The following is a 14,013-nucleotide window of genomic DNA, read 5'->3' on the forward strand; positions in this document are numbered from 1 at the left end:
CTGTTCTTATAAAAAGCAAAGGATAAGCATGGATAGAAGAAAAAGAAATTAATTCGTGTTAAATCTTTCTTGAAAAAAGACAATTATCAGCTTGACCCATTTCCTTGTAGTTATTTTTACAAATATGACGCATCTCATTATGTAAAGCACATTTATGTGATAATCGGTTTCATATTCCATGTTAAATACAATGAATATGTAACCAACAAAACTTAAACTATTAACTATCTATCGCATTAAATAATCATATTGATTGATTACAGACCCAATATCGTAAATAATATTATACGAATCAACAATCATAATACCAACCACAGCTCCAAAACATCAATACTGTGCATTTATATGATGAAATTGTGTAATATCCTGGCAAAACTGCAATTTTGTTTTTAAAAATTTGTAAAATATTTTGTCTAAGAAAATTATTCCGTTTTTGTCACGGTTCCGTTTTTATCAACTGAAAATTGCCAATCGTGTTGATAAAAACGGAACATACCTGTATTCCTAAATTATTTGGGGGACCAACCATCCCCGTGTAAAATGCCGTTTGCCGCCATTTAGGTTTTTTCTTTACTAAATCTGTCACGACCCCTCGGTCGGCGCTCCACATCAAACCGATCTGCATTGACTAACTATGGTCATCGTTCACGTCAAATTTAGCAAATGATGTCAGTTAGCCTCAGGTATAGGAAAGATGAGAAGAGTGATAAGTGCGAAAGTGGCGTGCTGCCGTAAAGTAAAAGAATTTATGAATTTATAAAAAAAATCGTAGTAACGATCTAATTAGTTACATTCAATATTATATTTGAGGTAAATCTATTTCGTTCATGTATATCTATAAAATAATTGAATTCCTAATGCTTCAGATTAATGAACTAGTTGCTACCTATATAACCTATAATCAATTGAACTGTGGACTGTCGGTTAGATTTGGATTTAAAACTACAATATAATCCATTCTAAGTTAGTATAGCGATTATTGATCTATTTAAAACATGTAATGAAATGTCGCCTTTGAATAGCTACAGGAGCCTCGCAGAACCGATAATTGATCTAAGGAGTGTGTCTACCCAGGAGAATAATGGGAATGAACTAAATGTAAGTGGCTAAAATTGAATTAAAACACATATCCTAATATTTATATTTTTAGGATAATTTTAACACTCGCAATAAAAAGGGGAATTAAAAAATCAGAAAACCGCTCATTATTCACTCCTTGTTGACTCGGAAGTCAACAAATTAAAATTATCATTTACAAGATGATTGGGCGAACACCTATGAAAACGAGATCCGCGTCTGCAGCTAGCGGTACAAGGACTAGGCGTGAAGGCGATGCAATAAATCAAAACCATCACTGCAAGGCATGTACGAATGAAGACAACACACGAATGGTCCAATGTGACAAATGCAACGACTGGTATCATTTCGCATGTGTGTCTGTCGACCAAGACGTCGCTGATCGAGATTGGCTCTGTCCAACCTGTCAACCAGTTAAGGGAGCCAAAGAGAAGAGTTCAGCGATTCATGACCCTGCCAGGCTGCCAGTGAGCACACATACGTGTACCAATCCTACCGTTAGAGTGACATCGGTGCCTCTGAATATCAGGCCCCAAAGTCCTAGTCAATTCGCGTTGCCGCATGCAGCTGTGGTTGACGGCACCAACATCTCGATGTTAACGCATGTCGATTCAAACCATATGTTTCCACCGTTAAGTACTTAAATTAAACCGCAATCAACCAGTTGCATCAATGGTGAACATTCCTCTAGCATCGAGTACCATCGTTCCAGCCACCGTTCCGTTGTTAGGACACATTTCGAATGAGCCACCGAGGTTGACATCCGATCACCCACGAAACATTCTGAAGCAAGCTTTCGGCGAAACATCAACTCAACACTCAGGGTCTTCGAAGCAGTCTACGAAACAGTTAAGGTTGAAATTGCAAATGCAAATGCTCGACGAAGAGAGACAGTTACAGGAGCAGGAATATGCGAGGAAAAAGGAGTACCTTCACAAGCGGTACAATCTGTTGATGGAAATTGCCAGCGAAACATCATCAGTTATAGACGTCGAAGAAGAGAACCGAGAAGGTATAGTGGACGAGTGGTTGAATATTGGAATGAATAACGATCATGTTCCTGTTCAACATCGAATGGCTACTGAGGTGCAGAGAGAAAATACAAGTGTACCGCAACCACCTATCCAACAGCGGCACGGCTTGCTTGATTCCACCCAGCGTATTCAGCAAGGAGCACCGTACCATCAGCGTGGAGCTCTCCCTCCACAACGCCAAGCAAATTCAACAGCGCAACCCAATGTTATCTTCTCTCAACCAGATCCATCCATTCAACCACCTTGCATAGCCCCTGGATTTAGTCGAATGAGAATTGAATCACCAACACGTGTCATCCACAACCGACGATTGAGAAATGAAGACCCAAGCCATGTTACAACACTGGAGGACGACTGTAACAATTTGACACGGAGTCAAGTGGTCGCGCGTCAAGCAGTGTCACGTGAGCTGCCAATCTTTAGCGGAACCCCAGAAGAATGGCCGTTGTTCTTATCGTCTTTTACGACTACTACCAATATGTGTGGCTTTACACCAGAGGAGAATCTCGTGCGTTTACAAAAGTGCCTCACAGGAAAGGCACACGAAGCGGTGAAATGCATGTTAATGCACCCCTCTAATGTTCCCCAAATTATCGCTACACTAAAAATGCGATTTGGAAATCCCGAAGTTATTGTGCATAACCTTATGGCTAAAATCAGTTCTACACCTGCGCCAAAAGTTGATAAATTGGATACGATCATCGAGTTCTCTTTAGCCGTACAGAACTTGTGTGCTACCATCGAAGCATGTCAATTGGAAGAGTACACATATAATATTGCACTGCTTCGCGAACTTGTGGATAAACTTCCGCCATCTATCAAATTCGAGTGGGCCAAGTATAGACGTGATTTTGCAAGCATTAACCTTTCCGTTTTCTCCTCGTGGCTGTACGAGCTCGCGGAAACCATTTGCCCTCTTGTCGCATTGCCTAGTGAATCAAAGGTATATCGTTCCGGTAAAAACCAACCAGCATATTTGCATGTACACGCCGAAGATTTAGATGGTAAATTAGAACTCTCTAACGCGTCGTCGTCCAACAAATTAGACAAAATTTGTTTGGTGTGCAAAGGCAGTTGTCCCGGTGTTGAAAAATGTCAGCGATTTGGAGAACTAAGCTATAACTCCAAGTGGGCCACTATCAAGGAATTTGGCTTATGCAGGAAATGTTTGCGGACCCATAAAGGGGCGTGCAAATCTCAACAACTCTGCGGCAAAAACGGATGCGAGTACAAGCACCACTACTTACTACATAATAACCAGCGCGATGTCGTGGCCTCGGCGCCCCTCAGTAGTGAAGATTCGACACCAAGAGCAACGGCTGAAAGTCATTGCAACACGCATCACATACCAACTAACAAGCTACTGTTTCGAGTTGTACCTGTTGTGTTATATGGACCAGGAAAGTGTTTGAAGACCTTCGCCTTTCTTGATGACGGGTCTTCGCTTAGCTTTATAGATTCGACATCAGCAAAGGAGTTAGAGGTCACCGGCGAACGTGAACCTCTTTGCATCAAGTGGACTGCAAACACAAGTCGCATGGAAAACGAATCGGATAATCTAACTATGCAGATCTCAGGAACCAAAGACTACCATCAAAAATACACCATACGGGGAGTACACACGGTTTCTAGTTTAGATCTGTTCTGCCAAACTCTCAACATGCGTGAGCTCTGTGATCAGTATCAACACTTACGTGGAATACCAGCAGAATCGTACCAAGATGCGCAACCGAGACTGCTTATAGGAGTGAACAACGCAAACCTAAGCTACCCTTTGAAAGGACGAGAAGAAATAATGTATGAACCCGTTGCTACTAAAACTCGTCTTGGATGGGTAATTCACGGAGGATCGGAGACAAATGATTCGTTTCTTGGATATCACAGCATTCAAGCGTGTTTGTGTGATGAAAGCTCAGCTGATTCGTTGGGGCGTGCCATGCGTGAATATTTTTCACTAGAAGGAGTAGGTATTACCAGACCCGAAACACCTTTGATATCCAGAGAAGACAAAAGAGCAAATCAGATCCTCGGTTCGATTACTCAGACGGAAAGTGGTAATTATCAAACCCCTCTGCTCTGGAAGTATGATGAATTCCGTTTACCTAACAGTAAGCCCGTGGCATTGCAAAGGTTTCACTGTTTAGAGTCCAGAATGAAAAAAGACCCTTTGCTTGGGAACATGGTAAGAGCAAAAATTGAAGATTACCTGAAGCTCGGCTATATTAGAAAACTCACAGAAGCAGAAGAGAAGTCAAAAATGGACCGTAAATGGTATATACCAATATTTCCCGTATTTAACCCCAATAAACCGGGAAAAGTAAGAATTGTGTGGGACTGGGCAGCGAAGACAAACGGATTGTCCTTAAATTCCATGTTATTAAAAGGACCGGATCAACTTGTACCGTTGAATGATGTGCTGTACAAGTTTCGTGAAAACAAAGTTGGGATCAGCGGAGACATCAGAGAGATGTTTTTGCAGGTGCGAATCGCCAAGGAAGACCAGTACTGCCAATTAATTTTGTGGAAGGAGAATCCTGCAGATGATGCACCCAGCACGTTTGTCACCCAAGTCATGACATTTGGGGCATGTTGTTCTCCGAGTTGTGCCCAATATATAAAAAATGTGAATGCCGAAAAGTATGCAGATAAATACCCTAGGGCAGTGGAAGCTATTACCAAACAACACTATGTGGATGACATGCTGGTAAGCGTCGAAACGGAGGAAGAGGCCATCCAATTGGCGCAAAACGTTCGAGGCATACACGCCAAAGCCGGTTTTCAAATTAGAAATTGGATATCCAACTCACCAGCTGTCGTTCAAGCCCTTGAGCAAGAAAAAACGGAACAGAAAAGCCTAAACATCGGGTCCGAGCTAGCCACTGAGAAAGTTCTCGGGATGTGGTGGTGTACGGACACCGACAGCTTCATCTACAAACTGTCGTCTAAACATAGCACTCCGCTCTTAGTAGGAGAGCGTGTTCCCACTAAACGTGAAGTGTTACGAACACTCATGTCCATATTCGATCCTCTGGGCCTGTTATCCAACGTGCTGATCTTCCTGAAAGTACTATTTCAAGAGATATGGCGATCGTCTATAGACTGGGATGATGAAATTCCAAACAACTTGCACGAGAAATGGGAACATTGGTTGCGGATTCTACCGAAAGTCCAAGATGTCTCGATTCCTCGCTGCTACCGTTCTGTAACTTCCTTAAGTTCCGAGACTGTGATCCAGTTGCATACATTCGTGGACGCCAGTGAATTGGGTTATGCTGCGGTAGTGTATCTACGGTTCCAACAAGGCGACGCAGTAGAGTGTGCTATTGTCGGAGCGAAATCGCGAGTAGCACCACTTAAATTTGTCTCTATACCGAGGCTGGAACTGCAGGGTGCGGTCATCGGTGTAAGGCTTGCCCGTACCATATCGAAAGCATTGTCTTTCAAAATTGACGAATTCTTCTATTGGACCGATGCCCGTGATGTTTTGTGCTGGCTGAGGTCGGATCATCGTAGGTACTCCCCGTACGTAGCATGGCGTGTCAGTGAAATACTAGAGGTAACAGATGTGGAAAGCTGGCGATGGGTAGCGTCCAAGAATAACGTTGCAGATGAGGCTACAAAATGGAAAAGACAAATAGATCTCAGTTGCAACAGTAGATGGTCTAAAGGACCTGGATTTTTACGCCTTACACGTGAACATTGGCCTACTGAACCATTTTCAACCAATTCGACAAAAGAGGAGCTTCGAGCAAGTCTTTTATATCACTACGTGGCTCCAGAACCTCTGTTACAAGTGGAGAGATTCTCAACATGGAAACACATGCTAAGAGTAACGGCGATGGTTATTAGATTCGTCTCAAACATTCGAAGCAAGATCAGTAAAACTGGAAGCAGTACAGGTCCTCTTTCTAGAAATGAGTTGCAACAAGCTTCGAACATTCTTTACCGACAAGCCCAAATCACAGCATATCTAGAAGAAATAAGCGTCCTCTTACGACCAATAGCTGATCAGAAAATGATTCCTAAAAGCAGCTCTATATTTACATTAAATCCATTTCTCGACGAGAATCGTGTACTGCGTATGCGGGGTAGAATTAGCGCGTGCCAATACGTTACTTCTGACGCACATAATCCAATAATACTCCCGAAGGACAATATCATAACTATGCTGATCATTCAGGATTACCACTCTCGGTACCATCACCGTAATCATGAAACCGTACTGAATGAAGTGCGTCAAGTATTTCGGATTCCAAAGTTACGAGTAGTTTATAAGAAAGTACGAGCTACTTGCCAAATATGTAAGAATGAACGAGCGGTCCCAAATCCTCCTCTAATGGGAGACCTGCCTACTGCGAGGTTAGCGGCATATGCACGACCTTTTTCTTACATCGGCATAGATTATTTTGGTCCGATGATGGTGGTGGTTGGAAGAAGAAGCGAAAATCGTTGGGGCGTATTAATAACATGTTTGACAGTAAGAGCTGTGCCATTGGCGTAGGAACAGGGGGGGCCAGGGGGGCCAGGCCCCCCCCAGAGTCATCCAGGCCCCCTCCATAATTTTGGATGATAATATATATTAAAATAAAAAAAAAATATTTACATAATTCTATAGTGAAGAAAAATCTTCTGATGCAATTGACAAATATTCAGTAGTTACGTTCTTTTATTCTGTTAAACAATAGTGGGAAAACCTCGCTTGTCATACACAGCATCAGTGTGACGGTTTTGTCTTCGGTGAAACGTGCGACCATCGAAATATTATTCGCCCGGCTGTCGCTCGACAACTTCGTTGAACTTCGTTGAAAAAAAATGCTGTGACCGTCAGTATGTAGGATATGCAGTTCCTTTAATTCGTATTTTTTTGAATGGTACAAAAAATACTATTTCAAATGTTTTAGCATAGAGCAGCATTCGACCTGCAATATGATTTCTTATGTTCTTGAAGGTGCTCTGAATAATTACAACTTGGAGGGTCCATACATAATTACAACTCGTATAAAATTAATACAACTCAACAAAATTAATAGATATTAAAGCTGACAGCAAATATATAAATAGGAAAAATTACTAAAGGAACTTCTTAGACATAAGATAGCTGGAATTATTGACAAAAAAGAAGACCTTATTCATAACACATATCTTCAAGGAATTTCAACCTGGTTAAGGCTTGTACCAAAAGCTTGAAAAAAAAATCGGCCATAGTTTTTTTATCCAACAATATGTTCTTTCTTTGTTTTCGCTTTGATAATTTCTTGAATTTAATTCAATTGCTTAGGTTATATACTACGTTTTACCTAGAAAAAATGTACAGTCTCAAGAATTTTGGTTTAATCAAATTCGTTAAGGTATATCAAAGAGTGGCTTTAGACCTTTTGCTACAAATCTCTTAGAAATTAGTCATATTATATTTTGAATTTTTTTCATGTTCAAGTTGATCCCAAAATGTGTTCCCGGATTAAACTAAAATATTTTTACTTAACCTTTCAAAAGTTCAAACTTTGCCTTAGCCAATTTAAAAAAAAAATCATTGATTCTTGTCTTCATATAGTTTTCCCAAAAATGTTATTAAAAACTTTATCGCAAAGTTCATCAAAAGTTCTTCAGAAATGTTTTAAAAATACATAGTGAATTGCGTCATAAATTCTCCTTTTTTCTGTAAATTCTTCTTCAAATCCTCGGATTATATAGGAATTATCTACAAAAAGTATTTTTGGAATGCCTTCCTGCTTCGAAACTTAAGAGAAAATTTATTGAAAACTCCCAGGAATACTTTTGCTCCCAAAATAAGCATAGCGGTAAAGTAAATCTGTGGAGAAACATGTAGAATAAAAACTAGGCAGGGAATAATTAAAAAAATTATAAAGATATTCCTTGAAACATTACTTTAGGAGGTTCCGGGTCATTTGGCCGAATGCCATTTGGCCGAATGCCGTTTGGCCGAACGCCATTTGGCCGAAAGGGTCATTTGGTCATGCCATTTGGCCGATTTTGAAAACAATAGTGAACTACAATTAGCATGAATTTTGTAATTAATTTCAAAGCTGAATTTCAAAGAACAGTTTAGAGGAACATCCTAGATGTAAGCAATTATTCAATTCTATGATAGCGGAAATAGCCAGCATAGGTTTTCGCATTGTATTTGTAGTCAGCTTTTGACGGTTATCAAAACGGTTTACGATTCATTCGTCTTTCAGTGGCATCGGATTGCTTCAACCATTCTGATCATACTTAGTAAATTATTTCATTTTTAGCAACCACAAGTTTGGTGACTTCTTCACAACAGATAAATAGTGAGCTTATTTGACGTTAGTATTTACCGAGTCGTCCGGTTTACTGATATACGCAATCAACGGCGCAGAGTTCAGTTAACACTTTGTAATATTAATCTTGGTGGAGAATGACATCTCACCTTAGTTATCCCTTGTGCTAAAAAATATATGCTCTTAATAAAACTCTTTATGAACGTTATAAGATTCAATTCCAATAACTATGAAAAATATTCAAATATGAAAGAACAGCATATGATCAAAAGAAAGAAAAATCTCTTATACAATTTAAAGCAAGTGTACTGCAAATAATTGTTATATCAGTATAACTACAAAGAACTGCCGATGATTTAAAGAAGGTAAAATTTCCATTGAAAATATAAGCTTAATTATTATCAATAATAATGAAACCAATACAAATTGAAAGAAAATCCTATGTTTGAAAGAAGGAAAAATTTCTGATAAAAATATAAAAAAAAACTTCATACCCTAGCACACTGTTAGTAATCCAGAGCTTAGAGTCTCGACGCGAGTTCACAACTTCGTTTTGAATAAACGGATCGTATTAATTACATATGCTCTTGGAGCATTTATATATCGATAAACATGACATTCCGCCTCATCGTAAAGATCAACAAATTAATAAATTGATCAGTTATTGAGCCACACTTATGAAGGCTACACATCAGTGTGGAAAAAAATAGATTTTTGCCCGTGATTCGGCATTCGGCCAAATGGCGTTAGGCCAAACGGCATTCGGCCAAACGGCGTTCGGCCAAATGGCCGGACACCACTTTAGGAATACCTTTATAATTTTGCAAAAAATCCATATTCTGGAATTGAATTCTTGTGTAATTCCAAGGCGGAATTCTTAAAGGCTTTTTGGTAGAATTATGGGGAATCCAGAAGTCAAAGAAGGAATTCCTCTTGATTTCAAGAATAATTTCTAAAGAAGAATCTGATGGAGCTCCTAGAGAAATTTATAATTCATTAGAGAGGTTTCAATTATCCTGCAGTTATTCATCTCCAGAAGAAGAAATATAGATAATCATTTATCTATGGTTGTTTTGTTATCCATCTGTTGTTTCTGTCTTCTTTAACGTTTTGTTGTTTCTCCTTCTTTGGCATGACGCTTTCTCGAGAAACTATGATAAAAATCTTTCTCCAAAAGCAACATTTTAAAGAATCCAAAGGAAAAAAAAAAAAATTCTAGGAGTATTGAATAAAATCAGGATTTTTATACGTATGGTTCCTGATTTCTTAAAGTCCATCAGGAATTCCTCAACGAATTTCCAAAGTAATGCACAAATTTCCTCTAAATTTAAAAATATGCCCTCAAAAAAGTTTGTTTGGAATTTCTTCAAGTAGAAAAAAATAATTTTCAGATTAGCAGTTAGCCATACTACCATGAAGTTTCGGAGTTCATGCAAAACATTTTCTAACATGTTAGAAACAAACACTTTCAGTAAAATTTCCATCCGTTTTAACATCATTGCCCATTACAAAAGACGATAAAAATGAACAAGATTTTTTTTAGTTAATCTTACACAAGAAACCAATAAAGCTTTTTCTGTGAGGTATATCGTCAGGAATTTCACCGAAAAGTATCAAAAATTGATGAACTCATGAAATTCCTGACAAGAATTCAGTATTTTTTCCAAATTCAATTTGAACTTCAATTAAAAATATTAGAAGTCAATGAAAAGATCCGTAGAGCAATTTGTAAGGATTTTGAGGCATTTCTGGAGAAGTTTTTGAGCTAAATATGGAAAGTGGATGGATTTCAGATACTTTTCATAGAAAAATCCTTGAATAAACATTCGGAGAAAAATATGGAGTGATTTTTGAAAAATGAAAATATATTTTCATATATATATATACCTTATGGAATTTTTGGAGAATATTTTTTGAGATGTTCAAGAATTAATTTTAAAATCCTTTTGTAAATCTATTGAAAAAATATTTTTAAAATTTCCAGAAGAATCGATAATGCTGTTTAAAATAGAAAATGTTTGGAAAATTCTTGGGTGGATCTCTGGTGAATTTTTCGAAATAATCGACGACATCTCAGGGGAAGCAATACTATAACTCTCTAAAGAAATCTCTGAACAAATTTCCCGGGAATTTTTGGAGTATTTTTACGGAAGAGTTTATGAAAGAATAGCTGAACGAATTCCGCTAAAATTTTGGAAAGATTGAATTAAAAAAAAATAGGTAGGCGTGATTGAACAAATTTTAAAATATTAGAGTGGAGTCTGCGAGAGAGAATTTTAAAGGAATTCTGGGATCAATTTCAAATTGATTTTCAGACAAATATTAAATTTTCTGTGAAAATAAAGCAGATAGATTTGTGGAAAACTTCTCTGACAAATCACTAAGGACATTTTCCCAATTGAATCTTATGAAAACCTGGTAGAATATTATTATCTTGAATTAATCATCCAACTTTTTTTTTGCGGGAAGTCCTGCTGCGAATTTTTCAAGCAAACCTTCAAGAATTTCTGAGGGATTTAATGAGAGATTTTCTGAAAGATTTGGTGAATGAATCTGAAGAGAAACTTTAGGAAGAATCACGAAGGCAAAGTTTGTAAAACCTTTTTTTTGCACTCTCTGATGAGTTTGTGGAAAGAGTCCTATATTAGTGATCCTGAAGACAGTTTTGGTAGTATTTATATTCAATAAATTATTAGTGAACAACTGAATTATATTTTCAACCAAAAAAATAATTTTATGTGTAATAAGTACGTAGTTTACCTTCATGGAGAAATGTTCAAAATTTGGAATTCTCCAAGAGCAAATTGATACAGATTCTTCGAAAAAAAAAAAATTATGGTAAGATTAGAAAGCCTAAAGAAACTCCAAGAAAAAATCTGTTAATCCCGGAAATAATTTTCCGTGGGAGTTTTAGCAGGAACTTAGTGAAAACTGGTGGGGGTAAGTCCAGAATGCTCGAACACATTTCGTTGAAAATTCATAGTTCTAAAAGTACATTACTTTTGGCGTGAATTTTGTTTTTTTTTTTCTTTATTATTGAGATTTTCAGCCCTAGGCGTGAATTTTGTTACTAATTGAAAGATCTACAATTGAAGAAGAGGAATATAATATGTGTGGCCCGTTGAACCGTCCCAATATGTTTTTGAAAGCTGTCACAATTTTTGTAAAAATTTGCAAACATTTTTAGGTGTCCTCTATGCCCGGATACTAAATTCAGTTAACTCGTACAAGTGAACCAGTTGATGAAAATTCAAACCAATGCCATAGACTGAAGATATAACATTTGTTTTTTTCTGCTTCATATGAATTGATTATTGTTTTATGCCCTTTTATCTACAAAATCAGTGTTTTCCAGGCATCCAAAATTAAGCTCAAAACTTCCATATAAGTGTCCGGCTTTTAAAACACATGTCTCTGATTTCATAATCTGTGAAGACAGAAACGTCATATTCTGTGTAACCAAATAACTTCCCAATAAATATTGTATTATGGTATTAAACGTTTTAAATTACTCTAGATTTCTGAAAAAAACGGCTAGTGTCCGGGTATAGAGGCTGTCCGGTCATACAGAACTCTCCCCTGAACGCGTTCTGGGAGAATGTACTGGAAAGGCTCGGAAATAATTCTGAAAAGTTCCTGCAAGAATTACTAAGAGATATTCCTCGTGAGTTCTTTGGAAGAATTATTGAAGGATTTTTTACTGGATTAGACATAGATTGAATATTAGCCGTAATGAAAATTTAAATTTACAAGTAACGATATACAGGATGTGAGACAAAATCACAAATATATAAAATTTATGCAAACTACGAAATTTATGATTATTGCGAGCGACATTACTTCGGTAAGTCAACAAATTTGCTAGGCCCCCCCTAGGCCCCCTCCAGGAAAAAATCCTAGCTACGCCAATGAGCTGTGCATTTAGAAATTGCTCATTTCCTGAACGCTGATTCTTGCATTATGGCTATAAGAAATTTCATGGCAAGACGAGGCGTGCCTATCAGAATTTATAGTGATCGAGGCACAAACTTTGTGGCGGCTAGCAAGGAATTAAAAGAAGCTTTGAAGGATTTGGACCAAGAGCGAGTGATTCAAGAAATAGTCAGCCAACAAACTGAATGGACATTCCTCCCACCAGCATCTCCACACATGGGTGGAGCTTGGGAGCGGCTTGTCCAAACTGTGAAAGCCAATCTATTACAGATGAAACCAGGACGACTGCCAACTGACGAAGTTCTGCGCAACTGTTTAATGGAGATAGAAAATCTTCTGAACTCTCGACCTTTGACCCACGTTCCCGTGGATGATCCGGAAGCCCCCGTCCTAACTCCTAATCATTTTTTATTGGGATCATCTAGCGGTCTCAAACCAGCCTCTCTTCTGGACGATAGCAGTGTTGCATTACGAAGAGCCTGGCGTGTGTCCCAAGTTGAAGCAAATATCTTTTGGCAACGATGGCTGAGAGATTATTCACCAGAGTTAACGAGGCGGACGAAATGGTTCAACGAGGTGAAAGCGATAGAGGAAAATGATATAGTGCTCATTGTTGACCCAGCACTCCCACGCAACTGTTGGCCCAAAGGTCGTGTTATTGGAGTTAGCCGAGGAACAGATAATCGAGTTAGATCAGCAGCAATCCAGACCATGCATGGTATCTACGAGCGTCCAGCAACGAAGATAGCTGTATTGGATGTACGTCGCGATATGGAAGTAAGCCAGATATCTGGCGTACCCGGGGGGAGTGTCACGACCCCTCGGTCGGCGCTCCACATCAAACCGATCTGCATTGACTAACTATGGTCATCGTTCACGTCAAATTTAGCAAATGATGTCAGTTAGCCTCAGGTATAGGAAAGATGAGAAGAGTGATAAGTGCGAAAGTGGCGTGCTGCCGTAAAGTAAAAGAATTTATGAATTTATAAAAAAAATCGTAGTAACGATCTAATTAGTTACATTCAATATTTTATTTGAGGTAAATCTATTTCGTTCATGTATATCTATAAAATAATTGAATTCCTAATGCTTCAGATTAATGAACTAGTTGCTACCTATATAACCTATAATCAATTGAACTGTGGACTGTCGGTTAGATTTGGATTTAAAACTACAATATAATCCATTCTAAGTTAGTATAGCGATTATTGATCTATTTAAAACATGTAATGAAATGTCGCCTTTGAATAGCTACAGGAGCCTCGCAGAACCGATAATTGATCTAAGGAGTGTGTCTACCCAGGAGAATAATGGGAATGAACTAAATGTAAGTGGCTAAAATTGAATTAAAACACATATCCTAATATTTATATTTTTAGGATAATTTTAACACTCGCAATAAAAAGGGGAATTAAAAAATCAGAAAACCGCTCATTATTCACTCCTTGTTGACTCGGAAGTCAACAAAATCTGTCAAAAAGAAATGATTTTGGACAAAACAATGTCAGGTATTAAAGAGTCTCTCTCAAAATACCATAAACATCGATTACGTTATCGCCTAGAAAACTGAAAATTACAAAATGATGTTTTTTGAAGTTTTGAAGATCTACGATCTTCTTGGAAAAGCTGATTACTAATGGTTGTACAAATTTGCTTTTTTTTTCGTAACAGACTGACATCAATGTTTATGTTCCGACGGCAAGTTC

At 38.0% G+C, this 14,013-nt stretch overlaps 1 protein-coding gene and 2 long non-coding RNA genes across 3 annotated transcripts in view; 2 read left to right on the forward strand and 1 right to left on the reverse strand.

The window, feature by feature from the left end:
• The window catches only part of LOC5571729 (sushi, von Willebrand factor type A, EGF and pentraxin domain-containing protein 1), a 102,481-nt gene that overhangs the window by 82,906 nt on the left and 5,562 nt on the right, over positions 1-14,013 (reverse strand). The gene's annotated exons all lie outside the window — the stretch shown is intronic.
• LOC110676578 lies at positions 668-1,103 on the forward strand. Its single transcript, XR_002500530.1, has 3 exons — positions 668-810; positions 867-963; positions 1,023-1,103. It is a non-coding gene; the product is annotated as an uncharacterized LOC110676578 (long non-coding RNA).
• LOC110676579 lies at positions 13,357-13,639 on the forward strand. The gene is made up of 2 exons (XR_002500531.1): positions 13,357-13,499; positions 13,559-13,639. It is a non-coding gene; the product is annotated as an uncharacterized LOC110676579 (long non-coding RNA).

The sequence above is a fragment of the Aedes aegypti genome, chromosome 2 (assembly GCF_002204515.2).
Source record: "Aedes aegypti strain LVP_AGWG chromosome 2, AaegL5.0 Primary Assembly, whole genome shotgun sequence".
Classification (NCBI taxonomy): Eukaryota; Metazoa; Arthropoda; class Insecta; order Diptera; family Culicidae; genus Aedes; species Aedes aegypti.